The following is an 11,634-nucleotide window of genomic DNA, read 5'->3' as shown; positions in this document are numbered from 1 at the left end:
TTCTCTACAAAGGCTCTCAAGGCCTAAGTCCCTAATGCTTTATACTTCTGCTTCTCTTGTTGTCACTTGATTATGGCTTATGTACAAATCAGGGGGAGACTAGCCTATTTATACTTGAGCCTCCTTGGTATTTATGGTTAGAATGAACCAAGTGTATGTCCATTAAAGGCTTTATAGACAGTTATAGGGTGCCTATGCTCTAATAAGGTTCGTTAAGGCCTTTCTAGAGATCTGCTAGTTTCAGTTTCCCTATTGAGCCCCTTGGTTTGGAAAAGTTCAGGCATTTCCCTTGAGTGCTCATGCCTAGCTAGTTCCAGAGCCTTCTCCATTTAGTGCCACTCTACCTATAACTAGAGCTTTTTAGAGGCTTCTTTATCTAGGCTTTATAGTGCCCATCACTGTGCGTGTGCCTAATCCTTTTAGAACCTTCAGTGCCCTCACACCTCGTTTGCCTCCAAGCTTCTTTAGCCCTTTCATGCCCACCCATTTGGCTATCTCTAAGTTGATCTAAAAGTTTCCATGCCTGAAAGCCTAGCTTATCTCCAGATAGTTCTAGGCCTTTTTGTGCCTGACTGCTTGTGCCATATCTTAGGGCTTTCTAGAAACTTCCAATGAGTAGCATTCATCTCTATCACTGTGCAACTTACCTTGAGTGCACTCCTACACTCTGGCCTTGGCTTAACCCATACACTTGGGTAAAGCAAGTGCTTTAACGGCCTCTATTTCAATTTTTCCTAGTTCATTGCCCATATCATCATAAGCAAGTCTCGTCACATGACCCTCATGGTCTTGAACTTTTGCACGATCTGTGACACATGCATCGAAGGTCATTTGATGTTGATGGTGGTTGAGGCATATGCATGTGTCATGGTCTGCAAGCTTTTCTAGGCCTAAGGGTTCTTTTCGAGTCAAGGAGCAATTCTAGTTCTAACAGGATAGGGTCTGACATTTAGGGGGACCAAGCCTTGAACCTTATTAGAGGCCCAAGTCATGGGGAATTAGCATAGAACAATGGTATGGGCAGCAATCAGGACTCCAAAGGCTTAGGCATAGTGTTCAAGTTTGGTAGAATTAAGCTAGGCCCAAATGCAGTTGTTGGTGAGTGATATGTAGGTACACACCAAACCTAAGTGAGGGCACTGATGATTGAGGTATGGGTGCATGGTCAAACCCAAGTGTGGGCATGCTTGAACATAGTCTTAGGAGGACCAAATTTAGGGGCTTTTAGAAGGCCAAGTATTACAGCACAATCTTTGACAAGCTGGAATTATATTAAGCACTTGAGTTTCGTAGGTTGACTCAGGCACATAGAGTCAATTACATGTCTAAGGTCACATGGAATTTGGCTTAAGATTAGAGCCCACGACATATGCACTGAGTGTCATTTGGTGTTAATGGCATTCAAGGGGCAAAGAAGTGCCTTGAAAGGGATTGAAGAGTTATGACAGGGTCATGGTACACATGCTGCACCAAGTGCCAACATTTAGCGATGGTGTTTGAGGTAACAACCCACACCCAAGGCCAACATGTGCTGATGGTGGTTGATGCATGTATTGAGGCCAAAAGCTAACACGTCTCAATGATGGTCGAGGCATGTGCATGCACCATGGTTCATTGGGTGCCGATGGTGGCCAAGGCATGTGCATGTGCATGTGCATGTGTCATGGTCAGTAAGCTGGTCCAGGCCTAAAGGTTCTCTCTAAGTTAATGAATAGTTCCAATTCTAGTGGGACAGGGTTCGATAGTGGGGAAAACTAGGCCTTGAGGGATAGTAGAGGCCCAAGTCATAGGAAACTAGCCCAAAATAATGGTACAAGTAGTGATCAAGACTTTAGAGGTTCAGGCATGGTGCTCATGTTTGACAGAGTTGAGTTAAGCCAAGTGCGGGCACTGGTAAGTGCTTATATGAATTTACAAGCCATAAAAATGGCATTGGCTTAGCAAAAATATGAAGATGTGGCTGAACCCACCTATTACCTGGTCATGGGCCAAAGCCAAGATACCTGCATGTAGTGCTCGACCCAGCATATGCTGATGGTTTTCAAAGAAAATAGCAGCATAAAGGGCCAGCATATGCTGATGGTGGTTTAAGCGTGTGTTGAGACCAAGGGATAACATGTCCCGATGGTGGCAGAGAATGCGTATGTGTCATGGTTCACAAGCTGGTCTAAGCTTAAGGGTTCTTTTCAAGTCAAAGAACAGTTTTAGTTCTAGCAGTATAGGGTTTGACAAGTAGGGGGACTAAGCCTTGAGACCTACTGGAAGCCTGAGTCATGGAGAACTAGCCTAGAATAGTGGTATGGTCAATGATCAAGATTGCAAAGGCTCAGACATAATGTTCAAGTTAGGCACAATTGAGCTAGGCCCGAATGTGGGCATTGGTGAGCAATTATATGAATTTACAAGCCATAAAAATGGCATTGGCACTGTAGAAATACAAAGATATGCCTGAGCTCACCTACTAATCGATCTTAGTGTGCATGGTACATGGTGTATGGTGCATGGCCCAAGCCCAAGATACTTGCATATGGTGTGTAGCCTAGCATGTGCCGTTGCTGTTTGAGGTAATTGCCCGTATAAAGGGCTAGCATGTGCCATGTCTACTAGCCCACATGTCTTGAAGGTGGTCAAGGCTTGTGCATGTGTTACGATCCATAAACTGGTCTAGGCTTAGGGGTTCTCTTTGAGTCTAGAAGTAATTTGAGTTTTAACGGGATAGGGTCTAACATCTATGGGGACCAAGCCTTAAAGCCTATTGGAGGCCCAAGTCATTGGGAACTAGCCCAAAATAGTGGTATGGGTAGTGATCAAGATTTTAGAGGATTCTAGAGGCTCAGGAATAGTATTCAAGTTCAACAGAATTGAGCCAAGCCAAGGTGCAAGAGTTGGTGAGTGATGCATAGATACACAGTCAGACCTAGGTATGGGTGCATGGTCAGACCAAGGTATAAACACACCTAAACACTGTCTTGGAAGGATCAATATTTGTGGGCTTTTAGAAGGCCCAGCACTATAGCATAATCTTTGACAAGCTGGAATTATGCTAAGCACTTGAGTTTACTATGCTGACTTAGGTAGACAATAAGATGTAATCGATTGAGTTTAAGCCAATATAGCATTAAGCTTGAGCTTAAGCTTGACTCAAAATTCAAAGCTCAAAACTTGACTCGAGCTCGACTCAAAATTTGAAGCTCAAACTTGATTGAGTTATATTTTTTAGCTCAATTTTGACTTAAGATAGAATTTAAGCTACTTGAGCTTGCTCGATTAGGCTCGATTCTTTTATTCAACAAAAGCTCAATTAGCTGTGCTTGAGCTCGAACTCGAGTTCAAGATATTTTATTAATTAAAATAATTAAAATATATTAAAATATAAAAGGTTAATTAAGCTCATGAGCTACTCGAGTAGGATTAAGAATGATCAAACTTGGCTCGATTGATAAGTCTAACTACTCAAGTTCAAGCTTGACTCAATAATAACCAAGCCAAATTTGAATTTTGTTTGAGTTGGACCCAAATAGCTGGTGAGTACTAATGTATCATTTACACCTCTAGCAAATGGAATCAATTCCCTATCCAAGGTCACATGGGGTTTGGCTTAAGACTGCTCGTGACATATGCATTGAGCATCATTTGGTGTTGATGATGATCGAGGGGCAAACAAGTGCCTTAGGGGGGAGGGTCACGATACACATGTCGTACCAAGTGCCAACATCTACCAAAGAGGTGTTCAAGGCAATAACCTACACCAAGGGCCTATTTGCACCAACGATGGTTAAGGTAAGTGATCACATAAAGTACCAGCATCTGGCAATGGTGTTCGAGTCAACATCTCACACCATGGCTCTAGCATCTACATATGGTGTCCAAGGCAACAATGGGCTAACATCTACCGATTATGTTTGATGCGATTGCCTGCATCAACCAAGGGCCAGATGTTTCGATGGTGTTTGAGGTTAAGGGCTAGTGTGTGCTAATAGAGTTCGAGGCAAATGCCTATACCAAGGGCAAGCCCTTCCCTATAACAAATACCAAAGGCATTTGTTTGTTATTTACTTAGACTCCTAAGGGAGGGATGTCATCACCTAGCCAAATCGATTACAATAGAGAACACCATTCATCCTTAACCCCAGAGGTATGCAGTGTAAAAAATGAAGTGAGTGGACTTTGGTGGGTGTGATGCGGGGGAGGGTTGAATCGAAGCGATGAAAGGCTGAATCTTAGTGGATCATGGTAGCAAGGCCACTCTACCACTTATAATACCTTGTCACATATTTAAGCCATCTATAAAGGATTTTACCCACCACTCAATAGGAATGAGCCCTAAGGAGGCCTATGTGGCTTGTCCGCCGTAAGGGCTACACCTATGACATGTGCCATTGAAGGCCATCAAGCGATGGGTGTGTGCATTATTTCTAGCCTAGATTCTAACTTAGAGATGGTCAGTCATAATCTAGTGCATGGTAGCTTCACACTACTAGCTTTTCAACCAAACATGATGACCAATTGTGTGAATCAACGATTCCTCTCATACTAGGTGTGACGCTACCATCAGTAGGCTAAAACTAACCTGTCTCATAGTAGTCTAAACCTAGCTCGTGTTTTCTAGTGGTGTAGGTGAACAATCTAACACTTGGTGAATTCTGCTTCACAATGACAGGAAGAGCCAACATCAAAGAATCAAAAAGCAATGTCGCTATGAATGCTTGGTTATCATAAGCCAATTATCCCTTTGGTAACTTTTCTAACACCTCTAGCTTCAAATTTTAAAGGTCTAAAATATCGATAGGCCACACTTTCATGATTTGTATTTGTACTAGAAAATAGAATCAAATAACCTTTTACCCTTTTGTTCCACACAAGATTTCTATTCTTGTTGAGCTCATCTTAGGACACTTGCATTATCTTTTAACAAATGTGCTGTCTTAGCCAAACTCCCCACCTAATAAGGTTTTCTACTTGGATTGATTGACCAAGGGCAATTTTGGTTCCAAAAGAAGGGGTCATGTCCCACCTCTGATTCATGGAATAAGTAAAATAATGTTAAAAGTTGTGATATTTCAATTTTGCCCAAGGGCACCCACTTATCCTATACCTCTCAAGTCATTTCACAAAGTTGGACTTTGCCAAGCTCATTCCCTTAGTTGTTGTTTTGTTGGATAATAAATAGGGATAGTGGGAATCTCATTAATCCATTTACGCACGTCACTAATTAGATGATGAGGCATTTGGTTACCCTAAGATAGTCATAGTTACTCCCGCTCTTTACCTGCACTTGGTTGAATTTCTTTACTTTGACATTCAGAGCACTAGGCAAAAATCACATTGAGTGAGCATCCGTAGGGACCATTACAATGCTTTGTTTTAATTAAATAGTTGGATTCCCCTTGTTCATAACAGTTTTGAGTTGACTATTCATCATCTAGGAAAGACCCCTAAGGGAGCCATTCTTAGTACATCCCTTAGCCAGCATGTGATGACCTATTCTCATTGTAATAGCAGCCCAAGTAGTGCACTAGTAGCCGATGGGTTTAGGATTAGGAGCCCCATGCCTAGCCTTTAAAGCCAAGCCTTTTCCCAAGGTTACAAATCCATTTTACCAACATCCTTTACCTATATTGGTTCATCAACCAAAGGTTGTTCACCTTAGAGACCTGATGCGGTTATGAGTATGATTGGGCATGGATGGTAATTGGTCCTCTAGATTTTCAAAGGCTGACAGGGGCACATTAGACAACATGAAATGTGTAGTGCTCTTTTGGTTGTTGGACCTTACCTTTGGTTAAGCCATTTCTAGGGTAGGCAAGCCATTAAATAAAAAAGATAACTCTTTTCGAGGCCCCCACCAACATCTTTAAACTTCTTAACATTGCCATTAGTCACCGCATCTTGGTTTAGGAATTTTAGCTTGATTCTTTTTTGAAGCTTGTGCTGGACGTGCTATTGGATGACCTTTCCCCATCTTTTAGGATCGATTAGCCCATGTGCAAGTGCCATTCACATGGAACCTTTCCCTTCTTTAACCTTTAAAGTTCTTATTTGAATGTTTGCTACTACCACCAATATCTATACTGATGGTCGCTCTACTCATGCTTTGGGTTTTGCAGTGCCTCCACACCTTGCTATTCATTAGGGCCTGGCCTTTACCCTAGCAGCCATATATAGGTCGTATGCTTAAGCACCATCCATTTTTAGAGCTAGTTGATTTGGCAGGTGAGTTATTACACACTTCTTAGTGGATTTTGACTTTTATTACCACTGTCCTATTGCCTTAATTGACCAACACCCTTTGTGGGTTCTAGGTTAACATACAGTTAGGCATCGTAACCTAGCTTCTAGTTCATCCTACATCACCAGTTTTGCTTAATAAAATGGCCCACTAAGAGCTCATGATTCCATGGAGCGACTTCATAAAGTAGCCTCACCCTCTTACCTATTTAAAGTTTGAGAATAGGTCAAGGGTGTTGCACCTCCGATGCCTCTAATCATTGGCTTTACTTGATAGAACTTGCTAAGGGCTCCAGCTATCCTAAGAGAAACTTTAGAAGGAGCTAGCTACTAGACATTTCAATTAGTTTTTCACCCTACACCCAAGTCAGATGAATGATTTGCATGTTAGTATTGCTGCGGGCCTCCACCAGAGTTTCCTCTGCCTTCCCCTCACTCAGGCGTAGTTCAAAAGATCATGTATACAAGCATAGGCCTACTTTGAGCACTCTATTTTTTGCAAAATAATAGCATTACAGGAATGACCTGACCAGTTAAGGCTAGGAGCACACCTCTAGTAGAGGGATGAGTAGATCGATGCTCACTGTGGGTAGGCTAGATGACCCAACCCTAATTTCGACCATAAGCTTTTTAACTACAACAACTTAAATATATCCCATTAAAACTGATATTACCATAGCTACTGGCACCAAAATTGCCCTCCAATGGATCCTTATTAAGGGATTTAGAGTGTATTAATTTCAATTACCAAACTCATAGAGCCTGATATTCTTATTTATTGTGACTACCACTTCATTTTAGGATTGGGTAATTTGCACACTTGCTACCTTCTTTGGATTTGCTAGTCATTTCTTAGGCTTCCTCTTTAGAATTGAACCCTAATTCTCTGTTACCCTTCACCATCATGGTAGGCCACTATCCTACCATTGAAAGTTGATAGGGTAGAAATTTGAATGATGCATCACCAGCATAAAGGCTACACAATTTGTTGAGTTACTATGAAACATTAGAGTAATGGTCAAAGCCTGTGTCAACCTTTTATCTAATAAATGCATCCCTTCTAGAAGTTAGGGTTTGTTACATGTATTAGCTCTAGAATTACTATGATCATTTGAGTAGTAGATACCATCAAACAAACTATAATTGATTTAATGAGCCATTTGTAGTTTCACAATTTGAATTAGTTCATACTTACACATGCATGGCTTAATCTTTGAGACAAGCTTTTGACACTGGCAGGATCAACCATGTAGGATTCCTTTAGGATGTTAGCACCGCATGGGTCTCAATACACTGACAGAGCAACAAAGAGAGCCAACATGGAGCACAAGTGTTATGCATGTTGAGCATGTAAAATGCATAGCATCGAATGAACAAAGGGTCAAAATCTTGACCCATAAAACATTTCGCATCTGAGAGCTTGATCAAACACTACTGCACTAATGTGGCCACACAGTTTTAGGTGGCACACTTAGGACATGGGGCATGATTGAGGTCTAACCCATAGCCCTTAAGGACACAAGACAGATGAAGGATGCCAAGATATCCAATTTTAATCAATTTAGGTATGCAACATAAGATCTCGATTGTGCCCCCAGGGTACGATGACCACATGGGGGAGATTGAAGATGATGGCATGTCAATAGTTCGATGAATTGAGCATGAAGCCTGTCAACACACATAACCATAGCACCACTCATATACCTATTGCATACATGTGGTAGCAACCATACACACTAGTCCATAACCTACCCAATCGATTACTCGATAAGTGAACAGAGGAAATGATCTACGAGGCCATGCCATAACCACTAGGCATGGGAAAAACATAAGCAAAGGCCATGAGATTGCCTTTGCTAACCAATAGGTAATAATGACATGACACCACCAATGCTTGGTTTGGCTAGGGCCTTACATGCAAACTCCACTACCACCACCCCAAGGGGACATTGCCTGATTTAAGGACTTGTTCTTAAGGTCTTGGACAGCATTGGCTGCATGCATGGGCTTGGCCAAGCCAAGGCATTTTTATGGTTGATGAGAAAAGACCACTAGATTACCAAATACTTGAAAGACTAGGCAAGACAAAGCCTAAGATAGCGACTTCTACTTGCACCACCCCAGGGAACCGTTGCCTAATTTAGGGACTTGGTTTGGGGTCTAGGACAGCCTCAACCATACATGTCATGGACTGTGTATAAGTTTTAGACCAAGAGGGTCACGGTTGAGACTTGCTAAAGATGGTGCAATGAATCACTAGAAAGGATTGAGAACAAGGTCTTAAAGGCACATACTTTTACCAAGTGTGCAAACTAAGGCTAAGGCCAGAGTGTAAGAGTAAACTCAAGGTAAGTTACATAATGCTAGGCATGAGGACTACTTGCTAGAAGGTTTTAGAGCACCCTAGGATATGGCATAGGTAGTTAGACATAGAAAGGTCTAGAACCAGCTAGAGACAAGCCATGCACATTGCCATGAAAGTGCTTAGAAAACCCTAAAGCTAGTCCAAGTGTGTGGGCATCGAAGGTCCCAGAAGGGTTGGGCATGGGCATAGTGATAAGCACTGTAGCACCCAAAGAAAAAGCCTTTAAAAGACTATAGGTATAAGTAGAGTGGCACTTAGATGAAGAAGACTTTACAACTTATTAGGTGTGGGCACTCATCGAAAGTGCCCTGACTTTTCCAAACCCAAGGGCTTGGTAAGGAGCCTAAAACTAGTATATCTCTAGAAAGGCCTTAGCTAACTTTGTTAAAGCTTGGAAACCCTAAAACTATCTAGAAAGCCCTTAATGGCTATACACTTGGATTCATTATAACCATAAGTACCAAAGAGGCTCAAGTATAAATAGGAGCACCTCTCCTTTATTTATATATAAGCCATCACCAAGTGAACATAGTGAAGCAAGAATGTAAGCATTAGCGACATAGGCCTTGAAAGCCTTTGTGGAGAACACATAAAGGGTTATGTTCTAAGAGTAAGTGTACATACCCCATCAAGTAAATAAACTACTATTGCCTTAACCATTTCCTTTCTAACTTTTTCCTAAACTCCTAGTAGGTTAGTTGAGTTCCAGCACAAGTGAATGGCATAATCAATTAGTGCATGGCACCTAGTCGGTTTAAAGACTAACTTAGGCATATAAATGGTAGTTTTCCACCTAAAGTTGTATGGTTGCTAGGCTTAAGCTCCTAGCCCGTGATAGTTGGTATCAGTGCTATTTCTAACTAGAGTTGGTATCAAAGTAAGTTTCAAACCTTGGTTACGATTAGTGTTGGTGTTGGTTTGAATGCATGGGTAGCTTGTGTGTTAGTGTGTCAGTTGTGCTATAAACTTGCAATGGGAAGTATTGTGCAGGTGATTGCTTGTTGTTGATGCCAAGAGTGGGGCATAAATCTGTGTGAGTGCTCTTAAGTAAATTATGGGAAGTCTTTTGTCCAAGCTTTGTAATTATGGTGCGCATGAAAAAGCATAGCTAGTAACTTTCAAGTGGAGTGCATAAGTGAAGTGCAAGAGGGCAACCCATAAGCAAAGAGAGAAAGACTAGTTTGAAGGATCGATTGTCATCCATGGCTTCTCGATTGGCAAAATGAAAGTTAGCCATGGGAGATTTAAGGGATCAATTCAAAGACATTGAGGATTGCATCCAACAGCTGGACTTGGCATAGGAAGAGCTTAAAAAATAAATGCACAGTGTCTTGACTCAAGAGATAGAAGTGCTTACACAACATAATGAAGCTCTAAAGGCTTATGTGGTAGCCTTACAAGAAGAACTAGAGCAACTCAAGTAGGAGTTTGTTGCATTTTGGGTTGCTTAGTTACAAACAAGGGTTTAGGACCTAGGGTGAAAGTCTTAAGGCAAAGCCATTCATGAAAAGTCACTCAGCTAAAGAAGTTGACAACTTCATGTGAGGCATGGGATAGTACTTCCTAGTGGTTAAGACAATGGAGGAAGTCATGGTAAGCATGCTGTCATGTACTTAACTAATATGGCCTTGTTATGATGGCATCAAAGGTACAATAGCATGCAGTGAGGGTACACTACAATCACTACATGGGATCAATTTGTGAGGGAACTAATAAAACAATTTAAGCTAGAGTATGTAAAAGAAAAAGCTTAGACAAAGCTTCACCAATTCACTTAAAAGGGAAGAGTGTGAGACTATTATCAAGAGTTCTTGAAACTATCACTTATGATTCCTAGCATAGCCAAGCAAGAAGCCTTGTTCTACTTCTTTGACTAGTTAAAGTCATGGGCAAGTATTGAGCTAAAGCAGTGTAAGGTCCAAAACTTGAGTTAGGCAATTATGGTTGCCAAATCGTTAGTTAAGTATCATCATACCAAGTTTCTTAAGCCTAAAGGTAGCAGCTTAAGTAGGGGAGACAAGAATAACTGCTCTTCATTAGAGGATGAGGTTGAAGAAAAGCCATAACATCACAATGCAAGGGTTAAGGAGCCTGACAAGGACAAAGGTAAAAAGGCTATTACCTTTAGTCACTTCTTGTGTTTAAGGTCATATATACCTAGGGATAGACCATAATAGAAGAAGCTTATAGCCATTGTAGAGACTTATAAAGAGTCTAATGGCAAGAATAATGGTAGCAATCAGCACGTTGAGGACTCTAATAGTTTGTTAAGGCTTGGTGCTATTCGAATAAACCAAGAGGAGTGAACTTCTCAAGCTCTCGATGAAGACTATAATGGTATGGCTACAGAGAGCCACCAGTCAAGCCAATAGGATTAATAGAGTGTGGTCATGGAAAGCCACCAGTTAAACCAAAAAGATCAGGCAGACCTTTTTCATTAAAGTGTATAGAGGTGACTTTTAAGTAAAAATTGGTTTGGCAACAAACGTGTCACTATCAAGGTAATAAAAAAAGATGATCATGATCGGGTGCCAAAGACCATTGAGATAAGAGACAAACAATGAACCAACGTATGTGTGCACTAGAGGATCGACATTCCCTTAGCAACAAGGGTATTGCTAGGACAAGTGGGGGAGAATATCATAGACCGTGCATGAGTCCTAGACCAAAAGGGTCACATGATAGGACTTGCTTGAGATGGTGCAAGTGAAACGCTAGGAATGATTGAGACCAAGGTCCTAAAGGAACATATTTTACTCAAGTGTATAGGCTAAGGCTAAGGCTAAGGCTAGAGTGTAGGAGTACACTCATAGTGAGTTACAAGGTGCTAGGCATGAGGACTGCTCGTTAAAAGGTTCTAAAATACCCCAAGATGTAAGACAAGTAGTCAGGTACAAAAAAGCCTAGAACTACCTAAAGATAGGCCATGTATATAGGTATAGAAGGGTTTAGAGAAGCCTAGAGGTAGACCAAGTGCATGGGCACCAAAGGTTTCAAAAGGGCTAGGTATGGGCACATGGACAGGCATTGTAGCTCCTATA

The 11,634-nt window shown here is 41.4% G+C and overlaps 2 pseudogenes; both read right to left on the bottom strand.

Moving 5' to 3' along the window:
• Nucleotides 1–4,194: 4,194 nt before the first annotated feature.
• Nucleotides 4,195–5,628, bottom strand: LOC149514489 (25S ribosomal RNA; annotated as a pseudogene).
• On the bottom strand, nt 5,629–6,863 carry LOC149514488 (25S ribosomal RNA; annotated as a pseudogene).
• Between the last annotated feature and the right edge of the window lie 4,771 nt (nt 6,864–11,634).

The sequence above is a fragment of the Durio zibethinus genome, chromosome 15, assembly GCF_047325235.1.
Source record: "Durio zibethinus cultivar Kanyao isolate XHJ-2024 chromosome 15, ASM4732523v1, whole genome shotgun sequence".
Taxonomy (NCBI): domain Eukaryota; kingdom Viridiplantae; phylum Streptophyta; class Magnoliopsida; order Malvales; family Malvaceae; genus Durio; species Durio zibethinus.
The sequence above is the reverse complement of the archived record's forward strand: the minus strand, read 5'-3'. Positions and strand labels throughout refer to the sequence as shown.